Raw genomic sequence first — 15,993 nt, forward strand, 5'->3', positions numbered from 1 at the left:
CCCTCATGATTTTGAATACCTCAATCAAATCACCTCTCAGCCTTCTCTCCAAGGAAAACAGTCCCAACTTCTCCAATCTATCTTCATAACTGAAATTCCTCATCCCTGGAACCATTCTCGTGAATCTTTTCTGTATTCTCTCCAATGCTTTCTTTCCTAAAGTGTGGCACCCAGAACTGGACGCAAAACTCCAACTGAGGCTGAACTAGTGTCTTGTACAAGTTCAACATAACTGCCTTGCTCTTGTACTCTATGCCCCTATTAATAAAGCCCAGGATACTGTATGTTTTATTAACCACTCTCTCAACCAGCCACGCCACCTTCAATAACTTATACACATATAGACCAAGGTCCCTCTGCTCCAGCAGCCTCTTTAGAATTGTACCCTTTATTCAATATTGTCTCTCCATGTTCTTCCGACCAAAATGAATCACTTCATATTTCTCTGTATTGAACTTCATCTGCCACCTGTCTGCCCATTCCACCAATTTGTCGATGTCCTTTTGCAGTTCTACACCATCCTCCTCACAGTTCACAATGCTTCCAAGTTTTGTATCATCCACAAACTTTGAAATAGTGCCCTGTACACCAAGGTCTAGGACATTAATATATATCAGGAAGAGCAAGGGTCCCAACACTGACCCCTGGGGAACTCCACTACAAACCTTCCTCCAGCCCAAAAAACATCCATTAACTGTCACTCTCTGTTTCCTGTCACTCAGCCAATTCTGTATCCATGTTGCTACTGTCCTATTTATTCCATGAGCTATAACTTTGCTGTCAAGTCTGTTGTATGGCACTTTATCAAATGCCTTTTGGAAGTCCATATACACTACATCAACTGCATTGCCCTCATCAATTCTTTCTGTTACCTCTTCAAACTACTCCAGTAAGTTAGTTAATCATGATTTTCCCTTAAACAATCCATGCTGGCTGTTGTTAATTAACCCACATTTGTCCATGTGACTAGTAATTTTGTCCCGAATTATTCTTTCCAGAATTTTCTGCAGCACCAAAGTTAAACTAACCGGTCTGTAGTTGCTGGGCTTATCTTCACATCCTTTTTTGAACAAGGGTGTAACGTTTGCAATTATCCAGTCCTCTGACACCACCCCGACGGCACAGCTGTATGTCCTCACACCTTTAAAGGAGACAGTGCTCAGCATTATTGCACGGCTATCGATGAGTCCATGGCAACTAGCATCACTGAAGCCATCCAGGATGAAATATGTTCCTGCCTTAAAAGAGCTGTCCACAGAAATAGTGGATGCATTAGTTTTTTTGTTGAAAAAAAAACCTCTGGTTTTAAATTCTGTGTAACTTATTAAGTACTTTAGATTGAAGTGGGTAGAACAAGGTCTCTAGTGTAATTTCTAATTAAGGGAGTCACCAATTAATCTAGGGGTAAGTCATGACAGGTGAGCTCAGCCCTGTGATCTGCTCCTCCTGCGCTATGTGGGAAATCAGGGATGCTTCCAGTGTCCCTGATGACCATGTGTGCAGGAAGTGTATCCATCTGCAGCTACTGGCTACCCACATTACAGAGCTGGAGCTGCGGGTGGATTCACTGTGGAGCATCCGCGATGCTGAGGAAGTCATGGATAGCATGTTTAGTGAGGTGGTCACACCTCAGGTAATGGCTGCACAGGCAGAAAAGAGATGGGTGACCACCAGACGGAGTAGTAGGCGCAGGCAGGTAGTGTAGGAGTCCCCTGTGGCCACCCCACTCTCAAACAGATATACCGCTTTGGATACTGTTGGGGGGGGGATGACCTCCCAGGGGAAAGCAGCAACAGCCAAGTTCGTGGCACCACGGAGGGCTCTGCTGCACAGCAGGGGAGGAAAAGGGGTGGAAGAGCTATAGTGATAGGGGATTCTATTGTAAGGGGTGCAGATGGGCGTTTCTGTGGCCGCAAACGAGGTTCCAGGATGGTATGTTGCCTCCCTGGTGCTAGGGTCAAGGATGTCTCGGAGCGGCTGCAGGACATTCTGAAAGGGGAAGGTGAGCAGTCAGAGGTCGTGACAAACATGTAGGCCAGACCACGTAAATACAGCAGATTTCAAAGAACAAAGAACAGTACAGCACAGGAACAGGCCACTCGGCCCTCCAAGCCTGCGCCGATCTTGATGCCTGCCTAAACTAAAACCTTCTGCACTTCCGGGGCCCATATCCCTCTATTCCCATCCTATTCATGTATTTGTCAAGATGCCTCTTAAACGTCGCTATCGTACCTGCTTCCACCACCTCCCCTGGCAGCAGTTCCAGGCACTCACCACCCTCTGCGTAAAAAACTTGCCTCGCACATCCCCTCTAAACTTTGCCCCTCTCACCTTAAACCTATGTCCCCTAGTAACTGACTCTTCCACCCTGGGAAAAAGCTTCTGACTATCCACTCTGTCCATGCCGCTCATAACTTTGTAAACCTCTATCATGTCGCCCCTCCACCTCCGTCGTTCCAGTGAAAACAATCCGAGTTTTTCCAACCTCTCCTCATAGTTAATGCCCTCCAGACCAGGCAACATCCTGGTAAACCTCTCCTGTACCCTCTCCAAAGCCTCCACGTCCTTCTGGTAGTGTGGCGACCAGAATTGCACGCAATATTCTAAGTGTGGCCTAACTAAGGTTGTGTACAGCTGCAACATGACTTGCCAATTTTTATACTCTATGCCCCGACCGATGAAGGCAAGCATGCCGTATGCCTTCTTGACTACCTTATCCACTTGCGTTGCCACTTTCAGTGACCTGTGGACCTGTACGCTCAGATCTCTCTGCCTGTCAATACGCCGAAGGGTTCTGCCATTTACTGGATACCTCCCACCTGCATTAGACCTTCCAAAATGCATTACCTTACATTTGTCCGGATTAAACTCCATCTGCCATTTCTCCGCCCAAGTCTCCAACCGATCTATATCCTGCTGTATCCTCTGACAATCCTCATCATCCGCAACACCACCAACCTTTGTGTCGTCCGCAAACTTACTAATCAGACCAGCTACATTTTCGACCAAATCATTTATATATACTACAAAGAGCAAAGGTCCCAGCACTGATCCCTGTGGAACACCACTAGTCACATTCCTCCATTCAGAAAAACACCCATCCACTGATACCCTCTGTCTTTTATGACAGAGCCAGTTCTGTATCCATCTTGCCAGCTCACCTCTGATCCCGTGTGACTTCACCTTTTGTACCAGTCTGCCATGTGGGACCTTGTCAAAGGCTTTACTGAAGTCCATATAGACAACATCCACTGCCCTTCCTTCATCAATCATCTTCGTCACTTCCTCAAAAAACTCAGTCAAATTAGTAAGACACGACCTCCCCTTCACAAAACCATGCTGTCTCTCGCTAATAAATTCGTTTGTTTCCAATTGGGAGTAAATCCTGTCCCGAATAATCCTCTCTAATAGTTTCCCGACCACTGACGTAAGGCTCACCAGCCTATAATTCTCTGGATTATCCTTACCACCCTTCTTAAACAAAGGAACAACATTGGCTATTCTCCAGTCCTCTGGGACCTCACCTGTAGCCAATGAGGATGCAAAAATTTCTGTCAAGGCCCCAGCAATTTCTTCCCTTGCCTCCCTCAGTATTCTTGGGTAGATCCCATCAGGCCCTGGGGATTTATCTACCTTAATGCTTTGCAAGACACCCAACAGGAATGGATGTTGCGGGTTCCGGGATTTAGATGTTTCAGTAAGAACAGAGAAGAGGGTAAAAGAGGGGGGGGTGTGGCATTGTTAATCAAGGAGAGTATTACAGCGACAGAAAGGACGTTTGAGGACTCGTCTACTGAGGTAGTATGGGCCGAGGTTAGAAACAGGAGAGGTGAGGTTACCCTGTTGGGAGTCTTTTATAGACCTCCAAATAGTTCCAGAGATGTAGAGGAAAGGATTGCGAAGATGATTCTCGACAGGAGCGAGAGTAACAGGGTAGCTGTTATGGGGGACTTTAACTTTCCAAATATCGACTGGAAATACTATAGTTCGAGTACTTTAGATGGGTCAGTTTTTGTCCAGTGTGTGCAGGAGGGTTTTCTGACACAGTATGTAGACAGGCCAACCAGGGGCGATGCCACATTGGATTTGGTACTGGGTAATGAACCCAGCCAGGTGTTAGATTTAGATGTAGGTGAGCACTTTGGTGATAGTGACCACAATTCGGTTAGGTTTACCTTAGCGATGGGCAGGGACAGGTATATACCGCAGGGCAAAAATTATAGCTGGGGGAAAGGAAATTATGATGCGATTAGGCAAGATTTAGGATGCGTAGGATGGGGAAGGAAACTGCAGGGGATGGGCACAATCGAAATGTGGAGCTTATTCAAGGAGCAGCTACTGCGTGTCCTTGATAAGTATGTACCTGTGAGGCAGGGAGGAAGTTGTCGAGCGAGGGAGCCGTGGTTTACTAAGGAAGTTAAAGCGCTTGTCAAGAGGAAGAAGAAGGCTTATGTTAGGATGAGACGTGAAGGCTCAGTTACGGCGCTTGAGAGTTACAAGCTAGCCAGGAAGGATCTAAAGGGAGAGCTAAGAAGAGCAAGGAGAGGACACGAGAAGTCATTGGCGGATAGGATCAAGGAAAACCCTAAGGCTTTCTATAGGTATATCAGGAATAAAAGAATGACTAGAGTTAGATTAGGGCCAATCAAGGATAGTAGTGGGAAGTTGTGTGTGGAATCAGAGGAGGTAGGGGAAGTGTTAAATGAATATTTTGCGTCAGTATTTACAGTAGAGAAAGAAAATGTTGTCGAGGAGAATACTGAGATTCAGGCTACTAGGCTAGATGGAATTGAGGTTCACAAGGAGGAGGTGTAATCAATTTTGGAAAGTGTGAAAATAGATAAGTCCCCTGGGCCAGATGGGATTTATCCTAGGATTCTCTGGGAAGCTAGGGAGGAGATTGCAGAGCCTTTGTCCTTGATCTTTATGTCGTCATTGCCGACAGGAATAGTGCCGGAAGACTGGAGGATAGCAAATGTTGTCCCCTTGTTCAAGAAGGGGAGTAGAGACAGCCCTGGTAATTATAGACCTGTGAGCCTTACTTCGGTTGTGGGTAAAATGTTGGAAAAGGTGATAAGAGACAGGATTTATAATCATCTTGAAAAGAATAAGTTCATTAGAGATAGTCAGCACGGTTTTGTGACGGGTAGGTCGTGCCTCACAAACCTCATTGAGTTTTTTGAGAAGGTGACCAAACAGGTGGATGAGGGTAAAGCAGTGGATGTGGTGTATATGGATTTCAGTAAGGCATTTGATAAGGTTCCCCATGGTCGGCTATTGCAGAAAATACGGAAGTATGGGGTTGAAGGTGATTTAGAGCTTTGGATCAGAAATTGGCTAGCTGAAAGAAGACAGAGGGTGGTGGTTGATGGCAAATGTTCATCCTGGAGTTTAGTTACTAGTGGTGTACCGCAAGGATCTGTTTTGGGGCCACTGCTGTTTGTCATTTTTATAAATGACCTGGAAGAGGGTGTAGAAGGGTGGGTTAGTAAATTTGCGGATGACACTAAGGTCGGTGGAGTTGTGGATAGTGCCGAAGGATGTTGTAGGGTACAGAGGGACATAGATAGGCTGCAGAGCTGGGCTGAGAGATGGCAAATGGAGTTTAATGCGGAAAAGTGCGAGGTGATTCACTTTGGAAGGAGTAACAGGAATGCAGAGTACTGGGCTAATGGGAAGATTCTTGGTAGTGTAGATGAACAGAGAGATCTTGGTGTCCAGGTGCATAAATCTCTGAAGGTTGCTACCCAGGTTAATAGGGCTGTTAAGAAGGCATATGGTGTGTTAGCTTTTATTAGTAGGGGGATCGAGTTTCGGAGCCACGAGGTCATGCTGCAGCAGTACAAAACTCTGGTGAGACCGCACCTGGAGTATTGCGTGCAGTTCTGGTCAGAAGGATGTGGAAGCTATGGAAAGGGTGCAGAGGAGATTTACTAGGATGTTGCCTGGTATGGAGGGAAAGTCTTATGAGGAAAGGCTGAGGGACTTGAGGTTGTTTTTGTTGGAGAGAAGGAGGAGGAGAGGTGACTTAATAGAGACATATAAGATAATCAGAGGGTTAGATAGGGTGGATAGTGAGAGTCTTTTTCCTCGGATGGTGATGGTAAACACGAGGGGACATAGCTTTAAGTTGAGGGGTGATAGATTTAGGACAGATGTCAGAGGTAGTTTCTTTACTCAGAGAGTAGTAGGGGCGTGGAACGCCCTGCCTGCAACAGTAGTAGACTCGCCAACTTTAAGGGCATTTAAGTGGTCATTGGATAGACATATGGATGAAAATGGAATAGTTTAGGTCAGATGGTTTCACAGGTCAGCGCAACATCGAGGGCCGAAGGGCCTGTACTGCGCTGTAATGTTCTAATTCTAATTCTAACACCTCCTCCTTGGGATAATGAGATGACTGAGACTATCTACACTCCCTTCCCTAGGCTCATCATCCACCAAGTCCTTCTCTTTGGTGAATACTGATGCAAAGTACTCATTTAATACCTCGCCCATTTCCTCTGGCTCCACACATAGTTTCCCATCTCTGTCCTTGAGCGGGCCAACCCTTTCTCCAGTTACCCTCTTGCTCTTTATATATGTATAAAAAACCTTGGGATTATTCTTAATCCTGTTTGCCAATGACTTTTCATGACCCCTTTTAGCCCTCCTGACTCCTTGCTTAAGTGCCTTCCTACACAGTGTTACCAACAACATAGGTAGAAAGAGGGATGAGGTCCTGCAGCACGAATTTAGGGAGCTAGGTAGCAGATTAAAAAGCAGGACCTCAAAGGTTGTAATCTCTGGATTACTCCCGGTGCCATGTGCTAGTGAGTATAGGAATAGGAGGATAGAGCAGATGAATGCGTGGCTGAGGAGATGGTGCAGGAGGGAGGGCTTTAGTTTCCTGGATCACTGGGTCTGTTTCTGGCAAAGGTGGGACCTGTACAAGTTGGACGGGTTGTACCTGAACCGGGACGGGACCAACATCCTTGCTGGGAGGTTTGCTCATGCTGTTGGCGGGGGTTTAAACTAATTTGACAGGGGTGTGGGATACAGAGTGGAGGTAAAGTAGGGGGTGATGCACAGCCAAATATAGAAGAGAAACTGAGTCAGTCTGGAAGGCAGAGCAAATATAGACCTGTTAAGGCACAAGTGAAAAATGCAAGGCTGGATTGCATATACTTTAATGTAAGGAGTCTTACTAGTAAGGCAGATGAATTGAGGGCATTGATTAACACATGGGATTATGATATTATTGCTATCACAGAGACATGGCTGAGGGAAGGGCAGGACTGGCAACTCAATATTCCAGGGTATAGAATCTTCAGGCATGACAGGGGAGGGGGTAAAAGAGGAGGTGGCATTGCACTGTTAATAAAGGAGTCAATTACTGCAGTAAGGAGGGATGATATCTTAGAAGGTTCCTCAAATGAGGCCATATGGGTAGAACTTAAAAACAAAAAGGGGGCAATCACTTGGCTGGGAGTGTACCACAGGCCTTCAAACAGTCAGGGAGAGATAGAGGAGCAGATATGTAGGCAAATCTCAGAGAGGTATCAAAATAATAGGGTAATAATAGTAGGGGATTTCAACTTACCTAATATCAACTGGGATAGTCTTAGTGTAAAAGGCTTAAAGGGGGCGGAATTCTTAAAATGCATACAGGAGAGCTTTTTGAGCCAGTACGTAGAACGTTCTACAAGAGAAGGGGCAGTACTGGACCAAATCCTAGGGAATGAAGCCAGACAAGTGGTAGAAGTGTCAGTGGGGGCGCATTTCGGGGATAGTGACCATAACTCAGTAAGATTTAAGGTATTTATAGAAAAGGACAAAGACGGGCCAGAAATAAAGGTACTGAATTGGGGGAAGGCCAATTTCAATATGATAAAACAGGATCTGGCCAAAGTGGACTGGGAGCAGCTACTTGTAGGAAAGTCTACATCAGACCAGTGGGAGTCATTCAAAAAGGAAATTGCGAGAGTTCAGAGCCAACATGTACCCATTAAGGTGAAGGGTAGGACCAACAGGGCCAGGGAACCCTGGATGTCAAGGGATATAGAGGATTGGATCAGCGGAAAAAAAGGAGGCTTACGGCAGATTCAGAGCACTGAAAACAGCAGAGATACCAGAGGAGTACAGAAAGTGTAGGGATACTTAAAAAAGTCATTAGGAGAGCGAAGAGGGGACATGAAAAAACACTGGCGGTCAATATAAAGGAAAATCCTAAGGCGTTTTATAAGTATATTAAAGGCAAGAGGATAACCAGGGAAAGAGTAGGGCCCATTAGAGACCAAAGTGGCAATCTGTGTGTGGAGCTGGAGGACATAGGTGAGGTTTTAAATGATTACTTTTCATCTGTGTTCACTATGGAGAAGGACGATGTCGGTGTAGAGATCAGGGAGGGAGATTGTGATTTTGCTGAACATATTAACATTGAAAGGGAGGAAGTATTAGATGCTTTAGCAGGCTTAGAAATGGATAAATCTCCAGGCCCAGATGAGATGTATCCCAGGCTGTTATGTGAGACAAGGGAGGTGATAGCAGGGGCTCTGACACAAATTTTCAAATCCTCTCTGGCCACAGGAAAGGTACCAGGGGATTGGAGGACAGCGAATGTGCTACCATTATTCAAGAAGGGGAGCAGGGATAAACCAGGTAATTACAGGCCAATGAGTCTAACATCAGTGGTTGGGAAACTATTGGAAAAAATTCTGAGGGACAGGATTAATCTCCACTTGGAAAGGCAGGGATTAATCAGGGATAGTCGGCATGGCTTTGTCATGGGGAGATCGTGTCTAACAAACTTGACTGAATTTTTCGAGGAGGTGACTGGATGTGTAGATGAGGGTAACGCAGTAGATGTAGTCAACATGGAGTTCAGTAAGGCTTTCGATAAGGTCCCACCTGCGAGATTGGTAAAGAAGGTAAGAGCCCATGGGATCCAGGGCAATTTGGCAAATTGGATCCAAAGTTGGCTTAGTGGCAGGAGGCAGAGGGTGATGGTCGAGGGTTGTTTTTGTGAGTGGAAGCCTGTGACCAGTGGTGTACTGCAGGGATCAGTGCTGGAACCCTTGCTGTTTGTAGCGTACATTAATGATTTAGACATGAATATAGGAGGTATGATCAGTCAGTATGCAGATGACATGAAAATTGGTGGAGTTGTAACTAGTGAGGAGGAAAGCCTTAGATTACAGGATGATATAGATAGTCTGGTAAGATGGGCGGAGCAGTGGCAAATGGAATTTAATCCTGAGAAGTGTGAGGTGATGCATTTTGGGAGGACTAACAAGGCAAGGGAATATACAATGGATGGTAGGACCCTAGGAAGTACAGAGGGTCAGAGGGACCTTGGTGTACTTGTCCATAGATCACTGAAGGTAGCAGCACAGGTAGATAAGGTGGTTAGGAAGGCATATGGGATACTTGCCTTTATTAGCCGAGGCATAGAATATAAGAGCAGGGAGGTTATGATGGAGCTGTATAAAATGCTAGTTAGGCCACAGCTGGAGTACTGTGTACAGTTCTGGGCTCCACACTATAGGAAGGATGTTATTGCACTGGAGAGGGTGCAGAGGAGATTCACCAGGATGTTGCCTGGGCTGGAGCATTTCAGCTATGAAGAGAGACTGAAAAGGCTAGGGTTGTTTTCCTTAGAGCAGAGAAGGCTGAGGGGGGACATGATTGAGGTATACAAAATTATGAGGGGCATAGATAGGTTAGATAGGAAGAAACTTTTTCCCTTAGCGGAGGAGTCAATAACCAGGGAACATAGATTTAAGGTAAGGGGCAGGAGGTTTAGAGGGGATTTGAGGAAAACATTTTTTCACCCAGAGGGTGGTTGGAATCTGGAACACACTGCCTGAAGGGGTGGTAGAGGCAGGAACCCTCACAACATTTAAGAAGTATTTAGATGAGCACTTGAAATGCCATAGCATACAAGGCTACAGGCCAAGTGCTGGAAAATGGGATGAGAATAGTTAGGTGCTTGATGGCCAGCACAGACACAGTGGGCCGAAGGGCCTGTTTTTGTCCTGTATAACTCTATGACTCTAATCTTCCAGAATTCTCGAGATAATAGAATGGTTCCCGAAGACTTTTTCCCTTAGCGGAGGGGTCAATAACCAGGGGGCATAGATTTAAGGTAAGGGGCAGGAGGTTTAGAGGGAGAGAGAGAAAAATAGAGAACTTTAAGATAGTAGCCTGACATCAGTCATCAGCTGAATGTTAGAAAATTCTATTATTAGGGATATGGTAAGAGGGCACTTAGAGAGTCATAATATGATCAGGCAAGAGACAACATGGATTTTTGAAAGTGAAATCATGTTCAACAAATCTATTCGAATGTTCTGAGGATGTAACTAACAAGGTGGATAAGGGGAAACTAGTGGATGCAGTATATCTGTATTTTCAGAAGGTGCCATTCAAGAGGTTATTCCACAAACGTAGGCCTCATGTGATTGGGGGTAATATATTAGCATGGATTGAGGATTGGTTAACAGACAGAAAACAGAGAATAGGAATAAACAGGACATTTTCGGGTTGGCAGCTTGTAATTAGTGGGGTAACACAAGGAGCTGTAATTGGGCCTCAGCTATTTACAATTTATATTAATGACATAGATGAATGGACCGAGAGTAATGTATCCAAGTTTGCTGATGATACAAAGTTAGGTGGGACTGTAATTTGTGAGGAGGACACAAAGAGGCTGCAGAGGGATATAGACAGGTTCAGTGAGTGGGCAAGAACATGGCAGATGGAATATCATGGGGTGAAGCGTGAAGTTATCCATTTTGGAAGGAAAAATAGAAAAACAAAATATTTTTTAAATGGTGAGACTGGGAATTGTTGGTATTCAAAGGGTATCCTTGTATATGAATCATAGAAAGTTAACATGTGGATACAACAAACAATTAGCAAGACAAATGGTATATTAGACTCGGAATTACAAAGGAGAAGTATACTTGCCTTGGAGGGAAGTTATTGTGTCCAGTTCTGGGCACTGCACTTTAGGAAGGATGTGAAGGCGTTAGAGAGAGTACAGAGAAGATTCACGAGAATGGTTGCAGGGATGAGGAACTTCAGTTATGAAGATAGATTGGAGAGGGTGGGACTGTTTATAAAAGCAAAATATTGCAGATGCTGGAAATCAGAAATAGAAACAGAAAGTGCTGGAAATACTCAACAGGTCAGGCAGTATCTGTGGAGAGAGAAGCAAAGTTTACATTTCAGGTCAGTGACCTTTCATCACTGTTATCCTTGGAGAAGAGAAGGCTGAGAGGTGATTTGATAGAGGTATTCAAAATCATGAGGGGTCTGGACAGAGTAGATAGAGAGAAACTGTTCCTACTCGTGAAAGGATCGAGAACGAGAGGGCACAGGTTTAAAGTATTTGTTAAGAGAAGCAAAAGTGACATGAGGAAAAACTTTTTCACACAGAGAGTGGTTAAGGTCTGGAATGCGCTGCCAGAGAACGTGGTGGAGGCAGGTTCAATTGAAGCATTCAAAAGGGAATTGAACAGTTATATGAAAAGGAAGAATGTGCAGGGTTATGGAGAGAAGGCAGGGGAATGGCACTAGGGGAAATGCTCATTAGGAGAGCTTGTGCAGACACGACGGGCCGAATGGCCTCCTTCTGCACTGTTACAGTTCTGTGATTCTCTGATTCTGTGAATAATCAAGATAGAGACAGGGCTCCTCTGAGAGATAAACACAGTAAAATCACAGGGAATGACAGGGAAATGGCAGAAATGGCAGAACTACCTAGAACTGTACTCCAGGGAGAATGCTGTCACTGAGACTGCCCTCAATGCAGCCCAGCCTCTACCAGTCATGGATGAGCTGAACATACAGCCAACCAAATCGGAACTCAGTGATGCCATTGATTCTCTAGCCAGCGGAAAAGCCCCTGGGAAGGACAGCATTACCCCTGAAATAATCAAGAGTGCCAAGCCTGCTATACTCTCAGCACTACATGAACTGCTTTGCCTGTGCTGGGACGAGGGAGCAGTACCCCACGACATGCGCGATGCCAATATCATCACCCTCTATAAAAACAAAGGTGACCGCGGTGACTGCAACAACTACCGTGGACTCTCCCTGCTCAGCATAGTGGGGAAAGTCTTCGCTCGAGTCGCTCTGAACACGCTCCAGAAGCTGGCCGAGCGCGTCTACCCTGAGGCACAGTGTGGCTTTCGAGCAGAGAGATCGACCATTGACATGCTGTTCTCCCTTCGTCAGATACAGGAGAAATGCCGTGAACAACAGATGCCCCTCTACATTGCTTTCATTGATCTCACCAAAGCCTTTGACCTCGTCAGCAGACGTGGTCTCTTCAGACTACTAGAAAAGATCGGATGTCCACCAAGCTACTAAGTATCATCACCTCATTCCATGACAATATGAAAGGCACAATTCAACATGGTGGCTCCTCATCAGAGCCCTTTCCTATCCTGAGTGGTGTGAAACAGGGCTGTGTTCTCACACCCACACTTTTTGGGATTTTCTTCTCCCTGCTGCTTTCACATGCGTTCAAATCCTCTGAAGAAGGAATTTTCCTCCACACAAGATCAGGGGGCAGGTTGTTCAACCTTGCCCGTCTAAGAGCGAAGTCCAAAGTACGGAAAGTCCTCATCAGAGAACTCCTCTTTGCTGACGATGCTGCTTTAACATCTCACACTGAAGAGTGCCTGCAGAGTCTCATCGACAGGTTTGCGGCTGCCTGCAATGAATTTGGCCTAACCATCAGCCTCAAGAAAACGAACATCATGGGGCAGGACGTCAGAAATGCTCCATCCATCAATATTGGCGACCACGCTCTGGAAGTGGTTCAAGAGTTCACCTACCTCGGCTCAACTATCACCAGTAACCTGTCTCTAGATGCAGAAATCAACAAGCGCATGGGTAAGGCTTCCACTGCTATGTCCAGACTGGCCAAGAGAGTGTGGGAAAATGGCGCACTGACACGGAACACAAAGGTCCGAGTGTATCAAGCCTGTGTCCTCAGTACCTTGCTCTACGGCAGCGAGGCCTGGACAACGTATGCCAGCCAAGAGCGACGTCTCAATTCATTCCATCTTCGCTGCCTTCGGAGAATACTTGGCATCAGGTGGCAGGACTATATCTCCAACACAGAAGTCCTTGAAGCGGCCAACACCCCCAGCTTATACACACTACTGAGTCAGCGGCGCTTGAGATGGCTTGGCTATGTGAGCCGCATGGAAGATGGCAGGATCCCCAAAAACACATTGTACAGCGAGCTCGCCACTGGTATCAGACCCACCGGCCGTCCATGTCTCCGCTATAAAGACGTCTGCAAACGCGACATGAAATCGTGTGACATTGATCACAAGTCATGGGAGTCAGTTGCCAGCATTCGCCAGAGCTGGCGGGCAGCCATAAAGACAGGGCTAAATTGTGGCGAGTCGAAGAGACTTAGTAGTTGGCAGGAAAAAAGACAAAGGCGCAAGGGGAGAGCCAACTGTGTAACAGCCCCGGCAAACAAATTTCTCTGCAGCACCTGTGGAAGAGTCTGTCACTCCAGAATTGGCCTTTATAGCCACTCCAGGCATTGCTTCACAAACCACTGACCACCTCCAGGCGCTTACCCATTGTCTCTCGAGATAAGGAGGCCCAAAAGAAAAAAAGATTAAATAATAACTTTGCCTCAGTATCTACCAGGGAGACTAATAGGATGGACAAGATATTGGAGGAAGAGATCAAAAAAGATAAGAAAAAAAATTATGATAGAAAGTGAGGAGATAATTGATAAAATAATCAAACTTAGAGAGAATAAAACACCTGCAAAAAAAGCAAAATACTGCCGGTGCTGGAAATCTGAAATAAAAACAGAAAATGCTGGAAATACTCAGCAGGTCTGGCAGTATCCGTGGAGAGAGAAGCAGAGTTCATGGGCTGGATTTTGTTCTCCTCCAGGCATCGGGTTCCGAGGCAGGGTGGTGTCTCTGGGAGAGGGCTACCATGCAGTGTGATGCCGGGAAGTCCTGGCCTAATATTACCGGTGGTGGCGAGGCCTCGTGGCCGCCCCCTTGCCTCTCGCGACGGGACCCCATTTGAATATTTAAACAAATTAAAATGTATTATTGATACTCACTGCCTGATGTCCTGCTACGATCTTCGGCCCAGTGGCCAGCACTCTCGTGACTACGGATCCCTGTCTAAGGAAGTGAGGTACCACACTGGTGGGGAGGGAGTGAGGAGGAGGTAAATTTAGAAGTTCTGGGGGCGGGTGGGGGAGGGGGAATGGAGTTAAAGTAAGGTCATGGGTGTAGGGGATGGTGGGAAGGGTTGGAGTTTAATGTTTGTTCTGTTTGGAGGGGGAAGGTCAGAACGACAAGGTAAGTGTTTTGGAAAGGGAGAGGGCAAATAATTAATTTAATTGTTATTGCGGGGGTGGGAGAAGGGCAGAAGAAATATCTGTATTTCTTTTTATTTACTTGACCTTTAAATATTTAAATGTCCCGGTAGGGCTAACACCCCATTAAAAATGGCGCCAGTGACTGTGCACAGGCAGCTGACACCATTGCTGGGGACAGACAGCATATCCCCTCCACGTGATTGGGAGTTGTGGGAGTGGAGGGGCAGCCCACCCTGGCTATTGAAATTAGCTGCTGAATGGAAGATTACGTTGGCTCCGCGATATACGGCCCACGCGGGCGGGCATAAAAGATTCAGCCCAACGTTTCAGGTCGATGACATTTTTGTCAGAGAATAAAATCCTCGGTCCAGATGGATTGCATCTGTGCAAATTAAAAGAAGGAGGGACAAGATAGCAGAGGCACTATTACAGATATATAAAATATCATTCGAACTGGGAATAGTGCCAGAGGCCTGCAGATAGCTAATGTGATTCCTGTATTTAAAAAGGAAGATAGAACCAGTCCAGGGAATTATAGACTAATTAGCTTAACGTCAGCGGTAGAAAAGATAGTGGAATCCTTAATCAAAAATTTAATAGAAAAACATCTAGAAACTTCTTCTTTCTTTTGGGCCTCCTTATCTCGAGAGACAATGGATACGCGCCTGGAGGTGGTCAGTGGTTTGTGAAGCAGCGCCTGGAGTGGCTATAAAGGCCAATTCTGGAGTGACAGGCTCTTCCACAGGTGCTGCAGAGAAATTTGTTTGTTGGGGCTGTTGCACAGTTGGCTCTCCCCTTGCGCCTCTGTCTTTTTTCCTGCCAACTACTAAGTCTCTTCGACTCGCCACAATTTAGCCCTGTCTTTATGGCTGCCCGCCAGCTCTGGCGAATGCTGGCAACTGACTCCCACGACTTGTGATCAATGTCACACGATTTCATGTCGCGTTTGCAGACGTCTTTATAACGGAGACATGGACGGCCGGTGGGTCTGATACCAGTGGCGAGCTCACTGTACAATGTGTCTTTGGGGATCCTGCCATCTTCCATGCGGCTTACATGGCCAAGCCATCTCAAGCGCCGCTGACTCAGTAGTGTGTATAAGCTGGGGATGTTGGCCGCTTCAAGGACTTCTGTGTTGGAGATATAGTCCTGCCACCTGATGCCAAGTATTCTCCGAAGGCAGCGAAGATGGAATGAATTGAGACGTCGCTCTTGGCTGGCATACGTTGTCCAGGCCTCGCTGCCGTAGAGCAAGGTACTGAGGACACAGGCCTGATACACTCGGACTTTTGTGTTCCGTGTCAGTGCGCCATTTTCCCACACTCTCTTGGCCAGTCTGAACATAGCAGTGGAAGCCTTACCCATGCGCTTGTTGATTTCTGCATCTAGAGACAGGTTACTGGTGATAGTTGAGCCTAGGTAGGTGAACTCTTGAACCACTTCCAGAGCGTGGTCGCCAATATTGATGGATGGAGCATTTCTGACATCCTGCCCCATGATGTTCGTTTTCTTGAGGCTGATGGTTAGGCCAAATTCATTGCAGGCAGACGCAAACCTGTCGATGAGACTCTGCAGGCATTCTTCAGTGTGAGATGTTAAAGCAGCATCGTCAGCAAAGAGGAGTTCTCTGATGA

Source organism: Heterodontus francisci, chromosome 14 (genome assembly GCF_036365525.1).
Source record: "Heterodontus francisci isolate sHetFra1 chromosome 14, sHetFra1.hap1, whole genome shotgun sequence".
Lineage (NCBI taxonomy): Eukaryota > Metazoa > Chordata > Chondrichthyes > Heterodontiformes > Heterodontidae > Heterodontus > Heterodontus francisci.